Source organism: Cyprinus carpio, chromosome B8 (genome assembly GCF_018340385.1).
Source record: "Cyprinus carpio isolate SPL01 chromosome B8, ASM1834038v1, whole genome shotgun sequence".
Classification (NCBI taxonomy): Eukaryota; Metazoa; Chordata; class Actinopteri; order Cypriniformes; family Cyprinidae; genus Cyprinus; species Cyprinus carpio.
In genome coordinates this window covers 8643617-8658434 of record NC_056604.1, presented here as the reverse complement: position 1 = coordinate 8658434, position 14818 = coordinate 8643617, and the positions used below count along the sequence as shown (strand labels likewise).

Sequence of the window (14818 nt, the reverse complement as noted above, 5' to 3'; positions counted from 1 at the left end):
TCTCTTTTCTCTCCTCTAGACACAAATAAATAAGTGATATTTTCATTAATCCTTGCCTTCCTTCAAAATAATATGGTGGCTACTTCATAAAACATTGATGCCAATCTTTCATTATTCATTTTGGGGGTCCTGTTCTTTCGTTCCTGAAAGGAAATGAGAAATGGGGGAGGGTAGACACAGAGTGACAGACTGGAGGGAAGGATAACATGGTGGATGACAAGGCCAGGCAGAGTGGCGTTTTTGCATTATGTTTTATCTCCGTTCTGGCTGAATGCCATTTCCTGCCGGTGTTGGAGCTTATAGCTCAGGCAGGGCTGAGTAGCGAAGTGTGGAGAGGGAACGCATATCCCAAACATATTTTCAGATTAACGAGAGCCCCGATCACGCTGGTCCATCAGGTGACTCACAAGTCTGAGACGGGAACTGAACATTTTACCTTGTATGCAATAATAAACATGAATGCCAATAAACTCAGTACAGTGGATCTTCCACTCTATGTTTTATATGGAGGCATCATTGAATGAATGATATTGATACATGCATCCCATATCCCATTTGCATCTAATTTGTGGTTAGCCTAATGGATGACTGTACTGTATGGAGTATATAAAAGGTCACTTTCTCCCCTTTCCCATGGCCCTTTGCCTTCATTAAAGCTCACCATGAAAGCCTTCGCTATTGATTTGTGAGTTTCTCAAGGATGCACTTTGAACTCTCAACCATTATGTAGAGATAATGGTTGTTTGCATGTAGTTTAGACCAGCTACGTGTGATTTGCGGCCCCTGGGGTAACCATTCTGATGGTCGCATGGCAGAAAACGCTGCTAGAATGAGAATAGGTGTATGTGCTTTTTGATAATGAACACGTAATTTCCTAATGATGCTAAATGACAAGGATGGCAAACCATCCGTCAAGCTGTTCAGTGGGAAGAATGGACGAATAGGTCCTGTAAAAATGAGGGATATTAGAACTATGGAGTCTATGTTATCAAGCCCAACCAGAGCTCAGTGCCATTGCTGGAGATGAAGGACCTTATATGCTTAATTAGCCTGTGGTTTGGGGGACAACAGGTCAGAAATGATTTATACTATTTGTGATTTCAAAAATGTTGTGTTTGGTATCGACCTGCGAGGTGACGAAAATATTTCTGCAAGTTTTTCTGTAATAATCGTAAAGGTTAATTACTATTTCCCCTCCCCCTCCTGTGTAATTACTTTAAGTACAGTTCCACAGTACAAAGGGAAAAGCTTATTAGCACAACACCGTCATATTTTCATGGAATTGCACATATCATAAACAAAAGATTCTATAGCTCCATCAGCAGCATATGCAATTATTCTCTGATTTGTATGTATTCCAACAATAAACCAACATTATTGACTTTATAAACGGTTTCGATCCCCGCCACATCAGCTTCATCAATCGCACAGACTCTTAGCAGATGCTTGGCTGTACTTTACATCCAGAAGACGGAGCAAGGGAGGGAGAGAAGGAGAGGTTATACTCAGTCAAACCCGTTCAACCCTGCACGTACCTGCCCGGCATGCATCGAGCCATTTATGAATTTGCATGCAGAGGTGCTATATGTGTAAATGGCTTTGTAGAGCTCCATCGCGCTGAGTGATTTACCTTTACTGCATAATGCCGCAGTTCCAGCTTCTCCTTCGGCATTTGCAGCCAAAGTTTTCTCTCTTTCTCTTTCCTCAGTAAGTAGTAATCTGTTACTCGTCTAATACAAGAATGAGAGACAGAAAGCAGGGAAGTCGCCATTTTAATCTCTCAAGCAGAAATTAAAGCCCACACAACGTGCTCTGGCGATCTCATAAAGAAGAATTACAATGGGCTTTACTAATCTACTCTACTTATCACTTTCCATTAGTTAACTGTTTGAATTGTTTACCCTCCATGAGGGTTTTACTATTTTCTGTTGAGTTATAATGCACTGTTAATAGTTGGTTTTTATTTATAAGTCAGTTTCATAAATGCAGAGACGTTTGGCTTTGACCATGTGTGCATGTAGCCGGTCGCATGGCTCGTGCAGGCTTTCTTTGGCCAGTACCCAGCTGCCCCTGCTTTCACACTTGCCTCCACACACATACACCTGTCAATCAAGCACATTTGCTGACGTGCCACTAGACATCTGAGACTCTCTGGTTCCTTGTTTGTCTTGTTTTGTACCTCATGTTGTTTTCTCCTCCTGAGTGCAAATCCACTAAACTATTTCTTCAGGTATCATATTTGAAATACTGTCGTATTTCAATTTCTGTTCTAATCAAATCTATTAACATATTTACTGACACATCGCTCAAAATTATAAATAAACTTTATCTGGAGTACTAAATATTAAGTTTAAAATGTGTTTTAATGTCGTACAGCTGTTGATGAATATTGTATGATCTTTAAAAAATAATATCAGTCCTTCAATGCAAGATATTTAAAATACACCTAAAGTATCAGTATAGCTTTAGTTGGACTTAAGCGCTACTTCCGCACAATCAAAGTGCTTTAAGAACAAAATTAGTTTTTCCAATTTAGCAGACTTTAAGTATACCAGTTTATTGTACTAAAAGTACAATTGCAGGGTATTTTTATTAAGTACATTAATATGTAAATGTATTCGTAGTATACTTAGCATGAAATAAATGAATTTCAAATACATTTTCGTATATTTATTTTTCACTAGGTTATGAAGTATGTTTGAATGTACCTGACTTTATTACAGGAATTAGAACAAGATTTTTTGACATGAAGTAAATGTGTCTTTTCCTAATGCCAAATATATTTTTATGTTTGTTTTCTTTTGATTTTGTGGTGAGATTTTACCCATTTTCTTATTTTTCCATCGTTTTTCCAACAGATCCAGAACAGATATTTATAATTAAAATAAGATCCACTTACAATGAATTTGTGCACCAAAAACAGTAAAGCAATTTCATTTTACATGACCATTTTACCATTTTATCTTTTTGCTATATGTAAATGACCTCTGTTCCGATTGGTTAACCTATTTGTACCTCCATATGCATCAATTCAATTGAATTCAAGTTTATATGTATAGCGCTTTTCACGATACAAATCATGGCAAAGCAACTTTACGGAAAATTAAGTTTCTACAATATATTTAGTAGTAGCTTAACAGTGGTGACTGTCAGTTAATGTACATATGGCAGAAATGTATGGAAAAATCAATTAAAGATGTAATCAAACAGACAATGAACACTATTAACAGCAGTTATTATATGTTGCAATCAAACTTATAGCAAAAATGTGGTAGTTCTGTATGTGGTTTCAGGGTTGGCATCATCTGAGGTCCTCTGAGGGGTTTGCATCATCTCTTCTCAGGTGTTCTGGATCCAGACTGAAGCTTGTGTAAATCCTAGTTCCACGGCAAAAACAGAGAAACAAATAGAGACATAATTAGCATAGCTGCTGTTCCAATCAAGCAAAATTTATTTGTTTAACCCAAGCTAAAGAATAGTAATGTGCGTTCGATCACATATAACTGCAGTACAGGATTATGAGATGCATTATTTGAATGCCTGGCCAAAGAGATGTGTCTTTAATCTTGATTTAAACAGAGAGAGTGTGTCTGAACCCCGGACATTATCAGGAAAGGGTATTCCAGAGTTTGGGAGCCAATGCAAATGTCATAACCATTGTCAATTTATACAGGTAGTCAGGATGGACTGGGAATGGTCTGTGTGGAAAGTTCTAATGGACAGTGTGTCTATATAGTATATTTAACTTCTCTATTTCCAACAATAAAAATAATTTTGCATGATAAGTGCCACTTTGTATTGTAATGAGTGGTAAAACTAAACTGCAAGGTTGAGCAGAATCTTGTGTCTCCTGCCCTCAAAGAGACATGGCCGGTTGGCTGGTATGTTGTTCTCTGGATGTAACTGAGATGTTTCAGAGGCTCCAGTGTGGCATGTGGCACTGAGGGACAGGCCAAGAGCACATGGGGAAAAGAGAGCATGGTGTTGTCTGTCTGCTCGAGACAAGATGACTTGGGTCAATTCAATAAATACCATGACCAAACATACATACCTCCCCACAACTTCCCCTCTGCCCCTGCACCCACACACACTCCCTCTGAGAGCCCGTGGCGGGGAAGTTAATTGGCAGCATCTGCTGTCTAGGAGGCAGCGTACCCTCCCAAACCCCCTACAACCCCCCCCCCCCCCCCCCCCCCCAGGCATCTGGAGACACCAGCCTGGCTGTAGGCACCAAAAGTGATGGGGGTGGATGGGGTAGAGAGCGAAAGGGAAGCAGAGATGCAGAGAGCAAACTTGCAGCTGGCATTCTTGCCAGCGGGGATGTGGTCAGACAGGCTGGCAAGCTGTGCCAGGCAGGGACGCCCCCAAGGGACAGATGGTTTACAGATCTGGACAGGATGCAAGGAGAGAAAGAGAGATGAGATCCTGACAAATGCAAAAAATTACTTGCTTTAAAGATTAAAATGCAGCACTTAGAATTTGGCAGTATAATTAATTTTACACAAATAGGGCGAGCCATCTAAATTCTCGTTTTTTGATAGTTCTAGGCCTTAGACTTTCAGGAGTAATAGAAGCATTACTGAGATGAATGATGCTGCTATAGATCTGTGTGCAGTAGAAGAATTGATTAATATGCTGTGGAATTGTTTAGTGTAGTGTAGGATAGTGAAAGTTGCATGACACAAGATTCTGAGTAACTGGAAATTGAAAGTGGTCATCATATTTGATGTTTAAAATATAGTTTTGTAGATTTTGAACAGTGAGATCTAATAACCAACACAATCAATTCTGGTGTTTAAATAAAAAAAAAGCTACAATTTAGTTGTTCCTATGGAAGCCTTGTTCTGCCACTGAATAATAATAAAAAAAAAATAATAAAGTAATTAATATTTTTATCTCACAATTCTGAATTTTTTCTCAGAATTGTGAGATATAAACTCGCAACTGTGAGAAAATGTAAGAATTTATTTTCCCCCAGGACTTCAAAACTCACAATTGCTTTTAACTTACAGTTCTGAGAAAAGACGTTGCGGATTTGAACTCACAAATTGTGATAAAAACTTTAAACCTAAATTCTTTATTCTTTCTAACTCATAATTGCTTGATTTTATCTGGAAAATCTGACATTATAACTCACAAGTGCTAGTTTACAGTATATCTTTTTATTTCTTTTTATTTCATTCATTCATTCATTCATTCGTTCATTCATTCATTCCACGGCGGAAACCAGCTTCCATATCTTCCAGTCCTTTTAAAGGGAAAATCATGCTGAAAGACACATGCATTGGCAGATTGTGGTCGAAATATAATGTTGAATAGCTATAATTGCCTGTTTTACCCTCAGAAATTCCAACTGTACTTTTCACATTCCATTTGATTAGGTCATTTAACTGGATTTGTACAGCCACCATAATGAGCCTCACAGTGTCTCCCATTGAGATTTCTACGAGTGGTCCATCTCTTCCTCCTCTACTGTTTCTGCTTTGACTCACCAGCCCTCTGACCTTCATCTGGCTTTTACCTCTGTCTTGCACTGACATCACTTCCTTTGAGACCTTATTTAGACGAGTGTGTCATTGTTTTGATCTTGCAAGAGTCACCCTGCGTGGTATTGGACAAAAACAACACAGCTGACATCATCGCTGTCCCTGCTTACATTACAATAGCAAACATCACCGACTTACTGGCATGCTTTGACATCAATCAGGTCAAATCCAGCTGCCCATTCATCTGAAGAAAAACAGATCTACTTATTAATATGAAACCCTCAGTGTCCAGCTAATGTACAACTGTGGGTTTTTTTCCCAGAAGGCGTTATTAGATTACGCAATTGAAAACTGCTCTTGCACTCCAGCGTATATGAACACTTTTCCTGTTGACTGTGAGAAAGACAAATCAGAAGTGATGCTGTGGTGGGTTTATGAGGAGAGTAAACCCTATCACTGTCTGCTCTCAGCATCCTAACAACAGCACTGCCCGGGGCTACATTAGGCGGCGGGCCGTACCCTACGATACTACTTCCTGCTGTACGATCTCAACCTGGACCTGATGCTCATGTCTAATGGAACTAATGTGGATGGATTTCAGCTTGTATCTCTGCCATCTCACTTGCATCTACCTCATCCCTCTGTTTTTCCATCTCTCAGTCTATCTCAGTGCCATCTCTATCAGTGTCTCTGTGTGTGTATGTACATGTGTGTTTGAGTTGAGTAGAGATGGAGTGCAAACTGGTGCCAGGCTGTCTCCTTGGGTCCACTCCACCTACTCTGCTGATGCAGTCAGCCAACACATCTCAGCCATCCCCTGGGAAAGAGGAATAGAGGAAGAGAGGGAGGGAAAAGAGACGGCACACCTGCATCAGAGCATCCCTTCACCCCCCCCCCCTCTTTTAAAAAACACTCTCTTTTACAAACATTTGCCATGTGAAGTGTTAGATCTCACTAATAACAACAAACAACATCACAAAAATCACCAATAAACATTCTTTTATTTACTCACATATATTCAAAAAAAATAACATAAATATCATATTTATATTTATAAATATATTTTTCTATATTTATATAGTGCTATATTTATATTTTATTTATTTAACATATATTAATATATTTAACATATATTAAATATTAATACTATTACCAATACTGACTGTAGCCCCTTTCACACAATAATACCTGTAAATTGTCGTGAAATTACCAGAACATGACTTTATACAAAAATCAACTGTTCACACAGGCAGCAATGTTCTGTGTTTTTACCGGTAAAGCACCATTCACACATACGTCTCAACATCATGAACCAGAAATGACCTCTTAACGGCTGCGCCTCCTGGTGTTGTGTTTGTAAACATGGAGGGGTATACACAGTCAGTGGTTATGTCGATGTTGTGTCAAGTGTTCACATGCAGCACTTTTGGCCTAGAGACATCGTATAGAAAACTTCAAACCGAACTACACAACGCAGAGTAAATGTGTCATGTGTGTCGAAATGTTATGATTGGCACAGAGTAGACATCTTGCATGAGTGTTATCTGAAATCGTAATTGCACATATCGGTAATCTTCATCACAGAGAATCATACCGCTAATATACTTTTAATGTTATAACTTCCCGTACTGGTGAATTGCCGGAATGAATTTACTGGTATTTTTTAAAAGAAGGTCCTGTTCACACATGATCTCGGTAATTTGCCAGTAAAGACTTTATGTGTGAAAGGGGCTTGTGAAGAACATTAGTCATCATCCCAGTAATCAGGCCATATATTTTATGTTTAATTAATGTGTTTAATAATATGAATTTAACTTTTATTTACTGGTAATATTTGTAAATTTATTAATCATTATATTAATTAATTTAAAAAATATATATATTAATACTGCCACTAAGGATATTTGTCACCATTTTAGTAATCAGGTTTTGATGTTCTAATTTTCTTAAGCATAAATATTAATGTTAAATGTTAATTGAATTAATATTATTATAATATAATGACTTTTTTCATTATTTAAAAAAAATCTATATAAAATAAATCAAAGATGTGAAATTTAAATTGTAAAAATGTATTAATAATCTTTTAAAAAACTTTAAAATATTAATATTAACATTGCTAAGCAGTTGTTATGGTGTTTTGACAGTATTTAGCACATGGCTGTGGGGTTGCTAGGGTTTTCTGGGTTATCCCACGATAGTTTGATTGACAGTAGCGTTTCAGCACAGACTGGACTGGTGTCTTACCTTAGACCCTCCCTGAGTGAGCTGTCATCAATCCGCCATTGTTTCACCGCCAGAGCAGATGTAGACAAGAATGACTCCTAAGCAATTGAGATGTTCTGTTGTTAGATGTAATAATGAATATAGCAGTCGTTATTTAATCCTAACATCTGAGCCGCTGAAGAGGCAGTGGATTACGTTTGTTTTTGAAGGGAATGCACCCGACCTACATAAATGCGTCTATGTTTGCACGAATCATTCGTGATCCAGCTTCAGCTACAGAAGAAGTGAGTATAAGGTTTTTCACAATGAATGCAGCTAAAGTGAACAGTCCCTCACAGAGTGGCTCGGAAGAGAGGGGCGGAGTCAGCAGCTCATTAACATTTAAAGGAAAATGCAACAAAACGGCTTACTCTGAAAAGAGCTGGTTTTGACAAGGTAAAAGAGGTGTTTTTTGCACTACCATTGAGAAATTTTAACCAAAATATGTTACAGACTTTTCAGTAAGACCCTAAAGAATCATATCAACTTGTGGAAAATGGGCATCCGATGATCCCTTTAAAGTACAAAATTAGTTGTTTCAGTTTCGCAGACTTTAAATTGTAGTCCAATATTATAATTGCAGGGTATTTTTTAGTACATAATTATGTAAATGTATTTGTAGTATACTTAGAAAATGTATTTCAAATGTATTTATATTTATTTTTCACTAGGTATTAATGTGAAATCGCACAGTCTATGCCTTGCTTAACTCGGTGGGATTTTTCAGCAGTTTTATTGTCCTCCAAAACCAATTCTCAACAAGTCTCATGATCTGAGGTTCCATTCATGTCCACAGCACAAATGCTTGCACCACTAATGATGACTTCCAAACAGGTTATTCAAATCCCATCTGTTATTGTTCAGACAAACAGGTAGTCCTGACCCAAAATCGCACCAGAAGCTGACACATTGAACCGCACAAACAAGCTAAATATTTTGCAAGCACCATAAGGGTGCAGTGTTTACACTCTTTGGGGAAATTATCCTATAGCTTATTTATTGCACGGGATAGCAAATGCATTTCAACATTACCTTCACCTTCACGTAAACAGCAGAGTAGCTTTTTACTCAAATAACTAAATGTGTGTAATGGGAATTCTGACGACACCGTCTGTGCCCTCATAATCTCAGATGTCCCAGTAGGCCACTGGGTACTCAGGTGGGGAAAGTCGGTAAAACCACGGAAAACCGACAAGTAAACACATACACAGACATTCACACCAGGGCACCTCTTAGACGTCACACTGTCTGGCTGTTATTACCCTCTTTTCTCTAATGCACACCTGCCTCCACCTCCTACAGTCTGCATATGGATGTGTGTACGGGCCCTGTGTGATTTCTGCCCCTGTGCCCCATGAGGGGGCATGGCGCCATGTTGACTGGTTCATAGGGCTCATCTGCTCTATGATAATTACCCCAGACATCCCTCAGCGCAGCAGGGCAGCTACTTACCACTGTGGGGTCACACTTATGCAAACACACACACATACACACAAGCATTATATTACCACTGTTAGCCACTGCTGGATGAGGCTCGCTATAGCCTGATCACTATACGCACACCCTCACACACACAAGTACACCATTACGCCACTGCTACAGATGGGATGAGCCACCTGGGACTTGCAGCCCTGGGTTGGGGTGTTGTGGAGTATTTTACTGATGACGCATTAAGTGAGTGAGAGAGGGAGATCACATGAGCCTCATTGTGTGCAGGCAGACAAGGTGTGGCCCATGTTTTTCCCCCCTTTTTATAAGTGTGATGTAAGATGAGTCATTTTGGATTAAAGGGTTGGGTCAGTTCTTTGAGGCCCTAAACACAAGATCTATGGCCATCTACTGGCCAAGGAAAGAGTTTTCTGTCAGCCAGTGCTTTCTGAAGTGTAGAGGTTGAGATGTTAGCAAAAGATCTCCGATCCTAAATGTGGAGTTTTCAATTTTTATTGTTTTGGGAAAAAGTTATGCTCACCAAGGCTGCATTTATTTGATCAAGAAATACAGTAAAACAGTTATATTGCTAAATATTAGTACTATATATTAGTACTATTTAAATTAACTTCTATTTTTCTGTTTTAAAATATATTTGAAGTTATTCCTGTAATTGCAAAGCTAAATTTTACTCCAGTCTTCAGTTTCACATAATCCCTTCAGAAATCAATCTAGTATGCTGATTTGGTGCACACGAAACATTTCAAATATTTTTGAGGAAATCGTGATACATTTTTTAAAGAATGAATAGATGAATAGAAGGTTTAAAAGAATTTTCATTTATGTGTCTATATGTACAGTATATATCTGTTGAGCTAAATTTGCAGGCATTTACAGCTCAGGTAATTGACTCAAAAAGTTAAATGAGGTAGGAAACATTTCAAATCACATCCTTCTGAACGGTTCTGCACCAGCTGAGCAACTGCCATTGGGATGAATGAGACTGCTAATGGTTAGCTTTCTTCATGCACTATAGACGTCTTTGAATGTAAGTGTTATTAGGTAATAGTAGGGATTTTGGATATTTTTTCCAATTTCAGTGCATATATGTGTCTGCGATTGCATGGTTAGAAGCGCTTCAGGCTCTTGCAGTTGATTCGTAACGAGAATCTGTGCTGTTGACCCTCTGTCTGTTCTCTCTGTCTGTGTATGTTGCTTCTTATAGCATCACTATAGACACTATAGGGAAATCTCATCTCTTCCCACACAGCCAATGACAGGGGCAGCACTAGCCACCTGCACACTGCTGGAGCCATCCGGTAACCAATTATCTGAAGATTACTGTTTTCATGTTTGTTCAAATTTCCTTGCGCTTGTTTGTTTGTTTTTCATTTATTTAGTGCCCGTGCATTTGCATATGTTGTTAAATGTCCATAAAACCTTAGTGAACACTACAAGACAGAAGCTTGTCACCCTTTCATGTCTGTAACAGCCCCAGATCATAATGTGTTCCATGTACACTTGTGAGTCATGCTCGTAACTATGTTTCCAAAGTTGTTTGAAATCTGACCCACCTGCCAGGTGTGCACACCGTCTTCAGCAAGCAAGAGAAATGAGCAATATGCATAGAAGAGAGACAGATGATATGTATTCCTGTATAGTAGGGCAAGATGGTGGAAGATGCTGCTGTTAAAAAACTGCTTTTACTGTTTATTTTACTTACAAAATATTATTACTGTAAAATACTAAATCAAATATTCTATGTACATTTGTTTATTTGAACAGTTTAGGTGAAGACGTGAAAGATAGACAAATCAAATAACAGAATCCCTTACGGCTAAAGTTATCAATTATTTATAAGCCTATTGTTGTAACTGAAACCATGTTGTAGTGGCAATAGACTAATTATACAGATTGAATGATTCCCCAATTTGGCCTATAGGTTATGCTGAATAATGAACATGTTTTAAATGTGCATCTAATTCATGGAATTCTTAAATAATAACTTCATGAATTATAATAATGATTAAATTAAATAATACAAATGCCAGCAACAAATGGGGGCGTATTACATAAAAGGTCTCATTTTTAATATTCACTTAATAAAATCTATATATTTTTAGATCATTTAACCTCAGACTGTTCAGATAAATCTTATTTGTTGATGTTCAAATCATGGTTATTAATACTATTACTAATATTACTAATACTATTACTATTATAGTTAACTAAAACTATAACTAAAAAAAAAAAAAAAATCAAAACATATTAACATTTCAGGCATTTGCCAAGACAAAAATTCTCATTTTCTTTGTTTAACTTAAAGCGCTAAAACAAGTACATGCAAATTCAAAATATGAAATACAAAAAACTTTAATAATATATCAATGATACTAAAGTTCAGATTTAATCCTAAGAGTAATTTTATTTTTAAGTTATTTTCAATGGAAAACGACCACACACTTTCTCCATGTTGTTTGTTAACTTGGCATGTTGTCTAGAATCAATGTATGAATGAGTTTGTGTGAGATCAAACAGCCAAGGATGAGATGATCTCATAATCGACATAGTCTGTGATTAGTTTTGTAAAGTGTGCCCCATAATGCTGGCAACACGACAGTAAGTGGAACTGTGAGTGTTTTAAAGTGGGCAGGGCAGCAAGTTCCTGTTTTGCAGTGTGTACTATGCTTGAAGTAAAATAAAAGAGCCTGCCCTTTTTGTCAGGATGTGTTTGTACCAGCCAGCGCAGCATTAACGTGCCCTATGCAGAGCTGCTGTATTGATTAACCACTTACAGTTTAGCCTTTATAGCTCCTATAGCCTTTGGTGCAACTTTTTGTATTTTGTTCAGTAGTAACGTGTGCCAGATCTCCCTAGCACCCCTGTACGCAGGCCGCTTAATCTCAGAGCTAATCTGAACACCGACACACCCGGGATATCTGTATCCTTTCCCCACTTAGTTTTTAAGACAGGCCAACGTGTCGTAGTGCATCTGAATGTGCCGTTTGCCGTTCCAATGTTCTAGTATTATCTGCCCAATATTACCCCAGAGGTGCCCGGACGCTCTTTTTGGTGGGCAGCAGTCGTAAAGAGTGCTAGGTTGGAATACATTAGCCTGAGAGTTTGTCTCGTTCTCTCTCTCAGGGGTGTACGTTTATGATCTGAGCTGTAATGAGTGGATGATTTACGAGCTGTGAAGGCAGTATGATGGCCAGGGCTCTTAGCACTAATATTACACGTGTCCCCCTGTGCTTGTGAAGAGCACTGCATCTCAGACTCCAACACGTGTGTGTGTGTGTGTGTGTGTGTGTGTGTGTGTGTGTGCTCTTCCTTCCTCTTCCTTGTGTGTGTGTGTGTGTGTGTGTGCGTGTGTCAGTGTGCTTAATTCATGCACTTGGCATGTTCAGCCATGATACCACTCAAGCTCATGCTATTCTGCAGAATTCATAAACACTTGAGCTCAAATTCAGCTATGCATTTCAATCTAGTGAGGGTAATAGATCACGATAAACTCAGATTTAATCTGTCACTGCTTATTAAAGACAGTAAACCCCTATAGGCTCACTTAGCATTAGTAAAATAAAATGCTGTGCTGTAATCAATATTAGGAGCCTCTTGTAATTCATTTTTGAGATTGTGCCGAGATTAATGTAAAAAATCATTATTATGAAAAGGCCAGCAATACATTGAATTAAACATGAAATTTTAAGTAGAAAGTCCGAAATAGGTTTTCTTGTAAAATGTACATCAGTCAACTTGGAAAACAATTTTTGACAGTGTAGGTTAACAGATCTAGTTTGTCAGTGATGTTTGGATCACAATTTTTTAAATGACACTGGAATATTAAATCAAATAACCATTTTACATTATTGTGGGTTATATTAGACCACAGACTTGTTACTGAGAATGTTAGATTTATGGATCTTATACATCCATTTTTTTTTCATATGTTTTTTATTCTGCATTGTTATTGCAAATTATGCTGATTTGTGGTCAAGATTGTATTTTTAAATCTTGCTATAAATAGCAAAAATTACTTTTGATAGTCTTCAGCATCAATAAAACAGTGTTGAAAACTACAAACTAATTAGTAATGTTTTGCATCAATTGCCATTGTTTTTTTTTTTTTTTTTTAATCAAAAGTGCTTTTGAGAATTTACATTATAACTATAACTTCCAGCTTGTTGTATATTTTACTTTTTGGAGATATAATAAAGGATATTTAAAGAAATCAAATTTCTTTCAATTCTAAAATACTTTAATAAAACAACTCAAACAATTATCAACTCTGGGCAGATGAAAAAATTAGTAAAAAAGCCATAGACTCAAGGCATATCTAGAGTCTAGAATATCTTGAAGACCTGGCAACCGCCATCATGACTTGTATCTACTATGATTAACCAGCAAAAAATACAATGTCTACCCTCCTCCCTAAATTGGCTAATTTGGGTCCCAGCTCCTAGATTCATTCTGCTATCTCTGATCCTCCACATGCATTCAACTTTCTTCACCATTTAGAGAATCACACAGTGAATTCGCACGCCAAAACCCCCTAATTTCAAACATACCATCGCACATGGACAGCTCGACCACAAAGCAAGTGAGGTTGCTTAGTAACTGTGCCATCCAGTGCTATTCTCCCGTCTGATTCATGTCCCAAATGATAGATCAATCACAGGAGGGCCACTCCACTCCCTCTACCTCTCACATTACAGCGGAAAAATCCAGAGAAAAGAAACGGTATCAAATGTAAAACAATAAATGCATTAGAAGAGGGATCGCTTGTTTGAGCAATAATTACACAATACGGGCCTACATCCAAAGTCAAAAGAGCCTGCACAGATCTGAGAGTATCATTGTCGTGATGAAATGTAATATCCGTACGTGTAATAGATCCCCTTTTTTTCTTCAACTGTTTTTGTCAGGAGGATGAGAGAAGAATCGTGGCACTTGACAGCTTCATGCTCATATTTGAAACCATTTAACCTTCACACCATTAAGCAGATGACAGCCAGTGCTCTTAGAAGAATAGGGGAGGGCGACAATCGCCGAGCGAGAGAGACAGAAAGAGTCAGAGAGACAGCAGCCACTGCGATGACCTCTACGCTTGATTGATTTGAGAATATAGACAAGATGTCCCGCTCCGTATAAAAGCTAGCAATTTTCCCCCTCGTCTAGTTCCCTTCAGAGGGAAGCCGACAGGCACGGCGTCATCAAAGGCCCCGTCGTGTTCCTGCTAACGGAGTTGAAAAGCATCGCGATGGGGAATGACACCTCGGTTTTGGCCGGCCCGTTTAGCTAACAGCACACTCACACACACAAAAGAATAAAAAAAACAGAGATACAAGCGCTAGTCGGCGATAGCCCTGTCCGCTCGAGTTGAAGAAACTTTGGGATTCTTTAGCAAGTTATGAAAACTCTTTCATTTTTAAAGACCATGACCTTGAGCTTCAGGCACTGACCTTTTCTCTATATGGAAAGAGAGCCAGAGAGCAACAGCTCGCTGTGTGTGTGTGTTCCTCAGGGTGGGGAGTGTGTATAAAAGGCTGAGGCGTTTGGTGGGCAGCTCAATTGTTAAGCCGTGTGTGTGTAGGTTATTGTCCGCCAGCCTGTTTTTTTTTTTCTTTTTCCCCTCAGAC

At 38.3% G+C, this 14818-nt stretch overlaps 1 protein-coding gene across 2 annotated transcripts in view; it reads left to right on the top strand.

Annotated features, from left to right (window-relative positions):
• The window catches only part of agbl4 (AGBL carboxypeptidase 4), a 327238-nt gene that overhangs the window by 158573 nt on the left and 153847 nt on the right, over nucleotides 1-14818 (top strand). The window lies entirely within an intron of this gene.